Genomic DNA, 10,224 nt, shown 5'->3' on the forward strand with positions numbered 1-10,224 from the left:
GGAAGAAGGAAGGAAGGAAAAAAGGAAGGAAGGAAGGAAGGAAGGAAGGAAGGAAGGAAGGAAGGAAGCAAGCAGGCTGAGCAAACCATAGGGAACGAGCTAGTAAGCACCACTCTTCCATGGCCTCTGCATCAGCTCCTGCCTCCATGTTTCTGTCCTACTTGAACTCCTGTCTTTAGTTCCCTCAGTGTCACGGTATCTGAAAATACAAGTGAAATAAACCCTTTCCTCTCCAAATTGATTTTCAGTTATGATGTTCTATTACAGCAATAGAAACCCTAACTAAGACACTTTGGAGCTTTGAACTGGAAAGACCAGTTGGTCAAAGAGCCTAATAAGCCATCATAGGAGGAGTTTGAAAGACAGTAGTGCTGAGAGCTACCCAGACTGCAGGGCCAGCTCAAGAGGTTTCATAGGAGAATGATATCAGCCAGAGAGAGAGCGAGAGAGCGAGAGAGTGAGAGAGCGAGAGAGAGAGAGAGAGAGAGAGAGAGAGAGAGAGCAAGAGAGAGAAAGAGAGAGAGACCGTTCTTGTGAAATTTTGGCAAAGAATACAGATTCCTTCTGTCCCTGTACTAAGAATGTCTGAGACTAAATTTAAAAGTAGTCTATCCTGTTTAGTGGAGGAGATTTGAAGAAAGCCTAGTACTGACTATGTCATGTGGTTATTAGTAATCACCGTTATACAGGTCTATAGTGAGAAACAGCAAATGGAGAAGAAAAAAAATACAATATGTACTATTTGGAGAGGACAGGGACACTGATAAGCTTAGTGTTACAGCTGAGGTCTGTTCTGGAAGAGAGGCTGCAGCTGTTAAGATTACTGTCATTAGGTAAAGGCCAAGTCTACAATGGAATAAAGAAAAGGCTGCCCTCCGGGGCAAAACCCCACTCACCTATGGTTCACTTGTGAAAGAAAGGGGCCTGAGAACTTATCTGTTCCTAGAAAGGAACAAGAAACAAAAGTTGCTGCAAATGTGACTCAAGGGGGCCAGGGTCCATCTTAACCTAGTCCCTGAACTTGCCACTGTCCACCTTGTGGGAAGGATGCATGCACAAGGAAACAGGTGGTGGACTCTTCCTCCGTGCTTCTGACAGCTCCTGAAGCCAGATACTGTGTGAGGAGAGTTCCTGCATGGAGAGAGACCCTGAGAGGTCACTGTGTGAAGCTGTTGAGATGAAGCACAGTTGAAGGGAAGACCCCCAAGATGTTAGCAATGACAGAGTTTTGAGATATCTGCCAAGGAGAGCTGGGCACAGGAGTGGAGCAGGCCTGAGAGAGAACATGTTACAGCCGGCAACACCAGAAATGCCCTTCAGACAGAGTGTCTAAGCCACAGGACACCAGATGTGGAGCCACAGGACTTAGAGTTTTGTCTTGCTGGCCTTCAGTCTTTATTTGGTCCAATATTTCTCCTCTATGCCCCAATTCCTCCTTTTTTGAACGCTAATATGTATATTCTATGCCATTGTATCTTTGGAAGTATGTAATTTGTACTTGTTTGTTTGTTTTTTAACAGGAGATTATAGCTAAGTGATTGCCTTTGAGTCTCAGAAGAGACTCTGAACCTTGGGTTTTCAAACAGTGTTGCAACTGTAAAGGGCCATGGGGAGTTTTAGAGCTGGACTAGATGTGTTTTGCATTTTTCATACCTCCACAAGACTGTGAGGGCCGGGAAGCGAATGTGATGTTTTGAATGAGAAACACCCTCTCTAGTCTCAGAATTTAAATTCTTGGTTCCTAACTGAGGACATTGTTTGGGAGTTTTAGGAAGTATGGCTTTCTTAGAGAAAGGGTGTCACTCAAGGTGGGCTCTCAGATTTTAAAGACTCATGCTATTTTGAGTTCATTTTCTCTGCTTAGTCTTGTGGTTCAAGAGGTTTACTCTTAGCCTGTCCATCCTACCTTTACTCAGCCATCATGGAATCGAACCCTCTGGAACCATAAGCTCTAGTAAACGGTCCTTCTAGAGCAGCAGTTCTTAACCTGGGGGTCGTGACCCCTGGGGGGTTGACACATAACACACATCCTACATATCAGATATTTACATTACAATCCATAACAGTAGCAAAATTACAGTTACAAAGTAGAAACAAAAATAATTTTATAGAGGTCACCACAACAGGAGGAACTGTATGGTCACAGCATCAGAAAGGTTTCGAACCACTACTCTATAGGTTGCCTTGTTCACGGCGTTTTATCACAACAATAGAAACATAGTTTACCAAGACCCTGCCTCAAATTAAAAGAGAAAACAAAAACAAAAGGGAGAAAAAGGAAGAGGAAGTAGCTCAGAGGAGAGAGGGCAAAGCACCTCAGACTTGCAAGGCTGCACAACAAAGGAACGAACACGATTTGTGGTCAGATTTTAGTATTTATTATTAGGAAATAGTTGCTGGTCTGGGTAATGGTGGTACATGTCTTTAATCTCAGGACTCACAGGCAGATCTCTGTGAGTTGGAGGCCAGCCTGGTCTACAGAGTGAGTTCCAGGACAGCCAGAGCTACACAGAGAAACCTTGTCTCAAAAAAAAAAAAAAAAAAAAAGTAAGAAAGGAAAGAACTGTTGAAGCAATATTCATATATTCATGTATTTTTTTTTTACTTCGTTCAAAGTTAAACAGAATTTAACATTGTATTAGCAATAGTTTTTAATAATCTGTTCTTATTCTTAACTAGTGTGTGTGTGTGTGTGTGTGTGTGTGTGTGTGTGTATCTGTGTGTGTGTGCATCTGTGTGTGCATTTGTACACATGGGTATCTGGTTCCCTCAGAGGTCAAAAGAGAGCATCAAATGCCCAGGACTTGGAGTTGTAAGCCATCATGGGTGAATGCTGGAAACAGAGTTTGGGTCCTCTCTGAGAGCAAGTGCTTTTAACCATGGAATTGCCTTTCCAGTCCCACGAGTGAGCCGTACTTTTAAAGTACTGTCTGCTCTAAACAAAAAAAAACAAAAACAAAAAAACAACAACAAAAAAAAAGTTTTCAGATTTTTTTTTCCATTTTCTTTTGCACAGTAAAATTTGGGAATTAGAAGTGACAAAGAAATTCTGTCTCAGAAACTTCTCTTCACCTCCAGATTTCCTTTACAGTCACCAGTGGTCCCCCTGACGTGTTAAAAAGCATGAGCAATGTCTAAAGTGAAGATTCAGCTTAGAAAACCATCTAATGAAATCAGAGGAAAACACGCTCTGGGGAATACTTTCTTAAAAAATCAGTGTCACTACTATATCAAAACTTCAGAAAAGTCATGACGCTGTTACACAGGAAACGCACCTGGCAGAAAGTGTTGATCAACTTCCCGGTCAACCTGCTCGCTCAGTGTGCCCTTCAGGGAGCCAGGATCTGGAAAGAATGAAAGAAAACCAATAGACACTTTTCCTTCTTGTTCATTTGTCTGGGAACTTACCCTCAGCTCTTCTCAGCAAGCTGAGAAAATTGGATTTGTAAATGGCTAGCCTACCAACCTTGCCGAGGGCTCTAGTGCAAGCGTGGATTTACTACTCTAGAGTCCCTGAAATTGAAGCCTAATTCTATTGTTTTCCTTTTGATCCTGTAAAATGTGCATTAGCCTGTGGTTGCATTGGGGTACATTTGTTGAAATGAATGTATTCTTTCGTTACAGCATCCAGTGGTTCACAATGAGAATGCTTTAGAGTACACAAAATTTAATAGAATATTAAAACAAGGGAGGTGGAACTACAAGACTTCAGAAGGTTCCCAGAGTGCCCTCCTAATTGGCTGAAGCTATTAACTTCTATAGCCATTTATGCAGGAATTTCACCAATCGCCACGTAACAAAGTTTAGCTCAACACCCGTTTCCCTCCGACGGAGTAAAATAGATTCCTGTTCTAAGTAGTGTATGCTTCCTTGCAGCTTTTTCTTAGAGATGAACATTTTCTACTTTAAAAAAAAATGGCTGAACACTTTACAGGGCTGTTAAACTGTAGCCCTATATCTGGCTCCAATTCTCTCCCTGGGTGGGGCCCAGCTGGCACAGGGTGTACACTAAAAGTCTGTTTGACCTTAAATGCCCTGCTTTGAGGACAGGGAAGATGACTGAGAAGGTAAATTTATCTTCACTCTGTGTCGTAGGACAAACGCATGGTGTGAAGCCTGACTTACATTGCACAAGAGAAGCTACAGATATCTCCTGCCCAACCCTGGAGGAAGACCCTCCTTTGAGAAAGGACAGCAGTCCTTACCTTCTCTGACCCTCTCAGGGCCAGGCTGCCAGCTGCAGCCATTCAGGGGTGTGGCTGGCAGGACATTGGCACAGGACTTAAGATGTAGGCTTTGGCTAGGATCAGAGGTAAGAGAACTCACCATACACTGTGAAGGGCAAATTCCAAATTCTGAAAATATACTGTGCTGGCTATAGCATCTTTTATTTTCTGCTTTTTTTTTTGGTTATATATTTAGTTATTTATAGCTACACTGAAACACACACACACACACACACAGAAAAGACATAGCTTTCTGGACCTGGATGAGACCCTGGCTACCAGGAAGTCATATGACCCATTAGACGAAGGCAGGATGTTCACGAAATGTCATATGGTTTCTTCAGAAGAAAGTTGGGCATCCAGAGACCATCAACAGAGCCAGCACAAACAGATGAAACATAGGCTGTCCCTCACATGGTCATCCGGTCCATGACATGTATTTCACCCCAGATCATTAAAAACAAATACTCACACTTTAAGAGGCCAACACACACACACACACAGAGACACACACACACACAAAGAGAGAGAGAGAGACAGAGACAGAGACAGAGACAGAGACAGAGTAAATCTTGTGTACATCTTACAGTTTGTCTTCTTTGTTCAGCACTTACATGGAGATTTATCCTTGAGGACCCAATAGATGCAGTTCCCAGCTAAACTTAACTGCTGAACAGTGTTGCTTCTCTTCGACCTACCGCCTGTATTTTAAGTGACACTGAGTATCCATCTGTGGGTGATCTGGAATATTCCCCCAGTCACTTTGGCCTTTCCTTTTCAGAAGTCAGGCCATGCATTATTGTGGTTAATTGTTCTATGCCTGTCAAACACCAAAAGGTAAGTTTCTAAAACTACAGGTCAGCATCATACCTATATCATGCTATCTCTAGAATGAATGGAGTTTGGTCTTTTTAACTCCCTCATGAAAAAAGCAGCTGAGGCTGAACACTTAGGTATGTATGTATGTATGTATGTATGTATGTATGTAGAATTCAAAGGTTGCCTTTTGTGTGTATGTGTGTGCGTTCATGTATGTGCAAGTGTGTGTACATGTATGTGTAGGCTGTGATGTAGGCTGTCTTTCTCAATTGCTGTTCACCTTAATGTTTTGACAGCATCTCCCACTGAACATGGAGCTCCCAGACTCAGCGAGCCCCAGAGATCCACCTGTCTCTTCTTCCTTAACAGTGGGATTACAGACATCGAATTTCTTTTTTTTTTTTTGGTGGATGCTGGGAAACAGACTCAGATCCTTAAACATGTGATAGGCATTCTACCATCCTCAGCTCAGTTGCCTTGTAGCCTTTTTGTTGCTTTTGGTTTTTCGAGACAGGGTTTCTCTGTCCTGGCTGTCCTGGAACTCACTCTGTAGACCAGGCTGGCCTCGAACTCAGAAATCTGCCTGCCTCTGCCTCCCAAGTACTGGGATTAAAGGCATGTGCCAACACTGCCCGGCTCAGTTGCCTTTGTTAAAGAGACGTTCTGTATATTCAAAGTCAGATTAATCTGAAGTCCACTTCCTTTCCCAGATAGATTTATGGTGGTCGATATCTCTTTAAGATGTTCCAGATCTACACTAGTAATAAATAAAGATTATACCTTTTAAAAGATGGAAGAGGGAGAGGGGGGAAGGGAGAGGGAGAGAGAGAGGGAGAGGGAGAGGGAGAGGGAGAGGGAGAGGGAGAGGGAGAGAGAGAGGGAGAGGGAGAGGGAGAGGGAGAAGTGTTTTGAGGGGGAAGGGTGGAGAAGCAGGGAGAAAAGGAAGGAGAGAAGGAGGAAAACTGACCAGAGCCAAAACACGCCCTAGGGTGTGGCCCTACAGCCCCTGCTAGCCTAGAGGCAAAGCTAGGCATAAAGGAGTTATTCTCTCACAAACAAAAGCTGGGAAAGAAACCTTTTTTAAAAAACAAAACAAAACAAAACAAAAAAAAACCCACCTTAATGAAAATAAGTTTAAAGTCCTACCCTGAAACTTTTATTTTACATTCTAAATTCCTGCCCTTAAAGTCGGTTTCTCTTTCTTTCCCTGGAAAGTATCCTATGACATGTACGTTTGTTGGGGGGGGGGGAACTAAAACAGTCTCCCTTTCTAAGGCCAAGGAAAGTGCCAAGTCTTCAGACATGCTCAGGCCTCCCAGCCACCCTGGGCTCAGTCCTAGACAGCTACTCTGCTCTGAAACCATGAAAACCATTACATCATTTGTTACTGGAGGAGTGTGTGGTGTGTGTATGTGTGTGTGTGTGTGTGTGTGTGTGTGTGTGTGTGTGATCTCTGTATTAGTGCTGGGGGTCGCTGTGTTAAGATTAAACCTTTATATTTTAATCTTATGAAGTCCCTTTCATTCCTCCCTAGCTGGGGACACCTTCGGTGGCAGTTCTTGCCATTTTGGTTTGCTTTTTATTCATTGCTGTTGTTTTGTTGTTGTTGTTATTGTTGTTGTTGATTTTGAGACAAGACCTTACTCTGTAGCCCAAGATGCCTAGAGCACATGGTAACTCAGGCTGATCTTAAACTCGGAGTAATCCTCCTGCTTCAGTCTCCCCGGTGCCCTCATTATACATATATATTACCTTTTCCAGCAGCATTCCTTTTTATCCCTTTGTTCTGTCTGGCATTACTCATATGGACATACACTCATATATGTATAATTCTGCAAAGAGCTGCATGGACTTCACAAATACCCTGAGCAGCCAGATTGAGGAGCCCTAAGCTGAGGTGGGACTGCCAAGAATCCACGTGTATATAGAATCAGAGAGATGGCAGATGCAGGGAACCTGTATAGTAATTGCAGACCAAAGCCAGTCTCAGTATCTGGGTAATGGAGAAAGACTTGCCCGTCCTGAGTCAGTCCTTATCAGACACACCTAAATCTATTATGGGAAACAAGAGTATGTCATCAATATACTGTCTTTGCATACGGCACATGATGGTGTCCTTGAGATAACGCCAAGTCACAAGACTTACTGATAATGAGCTGTTCTCATCAAAAACCCATATACCAGCATCGAGTACTAGAAGCAGGTAAATGAAGGGCTTTGCCCATCAGAGCCCTTAATCTCTGCATCACATGCTACCCATCACTTCTAGTGTACCAGGCATTCTCAGCCCTTCATCAGCTTCAAAGATTTCACACACATGAAGGGAGCACGTGTCATCTTCCTGGGATCTAATCGTTTACAAACCTCCTGGCCATAGTCTGTCATCTCAGTAACTTGTGCCATTTGCACCGTGACTGTTCTTTGCTAATCACACACACAGCATAAACATCCTGTGGACATGTTTTTAAACCTTCTTACTTGTAGTTTTGAGATAGGATCAAATCATGTTCGTGGCCAGCCTGGAACTCACAACAATCTTCCTTGCCTCTGACTTCTGAGTATTGGGAATTCAGATATACACCAGCAGGCCTGTGCTTTCTCCTTTTTTAGCTCACTGACTATGTGAGCAGGAGGCATTTTAGAGGCAATCTTGTCTGATCCTCACCCTTTATAAATAAGGAAAGGAGACTTGGATGACACAGGGTTCTGGCTCAGCTGTGCCCTTCCCTGTGTGGAAGGAAGCAGTCCTTCAGGAAGTTATTCCATGCTGTCTTGGATCAAAGTGCAGCAAAGTCTCCAAACAGGCTTTGGTGACAATAGCTTGAAGGACAGTGACATTAGTCCAGGACAGAACAGGCAGAGCCAAGGAGTGCCAGAACCCTACTGGCATGGTCGGTCATAGAAGCAGAGGCAACCAAATGAGCCTCTCCTCACTCCACAGGGGGAGCCTAGCCCACAAAACTAATGTGATGATTGCATGTAAAGTCACTGCAAAGGAGGCCAGGAAATCAACAACTGTGCAGCTACCTACCTCTAAAAACGCCAGGGGCAACTCAGCCCAACCGTGGCAAATAATCCTAATGCCTGCCTCAAGATGCTAAAGTAGGGAGAGGAAGGAGAGGTCCTGCATCTGAGAAGTCACCTTTTTTTTTTTTTTTGTCTTATTAAGCTATCAGGATGAGTGACTGCCCTGTTTCTAGTGTGCTTAAAAAGTCCTCAGCCAGAGGACAACTCTCAAGATTTTCATTGTCCTTGAAAAGCAAAAATACAAGAAAGGGAAATCGTCTGAGAGAAACAAACCAAGGAAAGAGATCAGGTGAGGGTGTGGCCTACAGCTCCTGACTAATGCTGCTCATGACTCTTTGCTGTATGACAGTAGATGACAAACTGAGAAAGAGAGTTGGCATGCTTGAGCACCCGGATCTGATGTTCAGTATCACCAATGCAAAAAGAAAGAAACAAATGAACCAACACAAAACAAACCAAAAAACCCACCACACAGTCCAGCACTTGTAGTCCCCGCTACTCAGGAGGCTGAGACAGAAGGACTGCATAAACCTTAGAGTCTGAGGTAGTGGTGGCGCACGCCTTTCCCAGAATTTGGGAGACAGAGGCAGGCAGATCTCTGTGAGTTTGAGGCCAGTCTGATCTACAAAATGAGTTCCAGGGCTGTGCAGTGGTGGCGCATGCCTTTAATCCCAGCACTTGGGAGGCAGAGGCAGGTGGATTTCTGAGTTCGAGGCCAGCCTGGTCTACAGAGTGAGTTCCAGGACAGCCAGGGCTACACAGAGAAAGCTCAAACACACAAACAACAAAAGTCTGAGGCCAGACGGGCAACATAGAGAGACCATGTCTGCTAAAACAACAACCAAACAACACAAACACCAAACCAAACACAGTTCTATCCCCTCTCTCAGGAGAAATAACAATAGAGTAAGAGAATGAAGCACAAAACTGTTTGTTTGTTTGTTGGTTGGTTGGTTTTTCTCTAAAGAAGGTCGTTTAGAGGCTAGAAAAATGGCTTACAGACATCTTGAGTTCTGTCTCCAGCACCCACATCAGGTGGCTCACAACCCCCGGACCCACACTTCCAGCATCCTTGGGTACCTATACATACTAGCCATATACTCACCTAGACAATTAAATAAATAATTAATTAATTAAATACATTTGAAAATACTTAAAAAGAGTGAAGCTTATGGTGGACCTAATAGATGGTAGTGTTAACTTCTGTCAATTTATCGTTTATGTAGGAAACATCAAAACCATAAAGAAGTATATCAAATATGTCACATATAATACACATGGTACAGAAATGGGCCAGTGGCCTGAGCTTGTTAAATTAGCCTTAATTGAATTATAACATCTCTAAGCTTCCCTACTCTATTACAAGGTGAAACACAGATATTCAATAGAAGCCCATAGACAGATATTCAATAGAAGCATACATGTGCATTTATATATGTATATCATATTGAAACCATTTGATACCTACAAGCTCTAAGTCTCCCCTCCAGCTGAACAAGTTAGTTCACTGGGCACTCAGGGAGCAGATCCTGAGCCCTCTTGGGCCACACACATTGTTTGCTCAATCTGTAAACATGTAATTATTTAACTTGCCTTCTAAAATAGCACCACGCCCTGGATATGATGCAAACCCCAGCATTACAAGATAAGCTCTGTCTCAAGTTTCTGCTCGTTAACAGTGCCTGAAGTATTTGCTCATAGGCTCGGGGGCTGAGGAAGAAGTAAACAGTCAGGCCAGCACTACAGGGATGCTGAGGTTACAAAATCCACTTTCTTATATTGTGAAAACAATGAATGAAGTTCAGCGAGACTCCTGGACGAATGGCTTCATCCCACACCACACTGGTCGAAAGACATCTATAGCCCTCTCCCTAATCCCAATACCCAGGTCGTTATCCCTGTCCGTGGTATCCAAGGCAAGCCTAGGCAGCCTCTACCTCTACAGCAGGGCCTCTTCTCCTGTATGGCTTTTGTCTGTATTCAGTTCAATGACATCAACCTGCTTTCCCCCACCCCCACCCCCCACCCCCATCTCCTTGTTCTGCAAAGGCCTTCACACAGGGGTTTGACCTGGCCAGACTTTTTGATTTTTAAAACTACAAAAATCTCTCTCTCTCTCTCTCTCTCTCTCTCTCTCTCTCTCTCTCTCTCT

General features: G+C 43.5%; 1 long non-coding RNA gene across 1 annotated transcript in view; it reads right to left on the reverse strand.

The window, feature by feature from the left end:
• Positions 1-10,224, reverse strand: part of LOC114619447 — a 58,896-nt gene that overhangs the window by 23,157 nt on the left and 25,515 nt on the right. The window contains exon 2 of the long non-coding RNA XR_003711150.1: positions 3,276-3,344. This is a non-coding gene — a long non-coding RNA (uncharacterized LOC114619447). The remainder of the gene's footprint in view (positions 1-3,275; positions 3,345-10,224) is intronic.

Source organism: Grammomys surdaster, unplaced genomic scaffold, assembly GCF_004785775.1.
Source record: "Grammomys surdaster isolate TR1022 unplaced genomic scaffold, NIH_TR_1.0 150, whole genome shotgun sequence".
Taxonomy (NCBI): Eukaryota; Metazoa; Chordata; class Mammalia; order Rodentia; family Muridae; genus Grammomys; species Grammomys surdaster.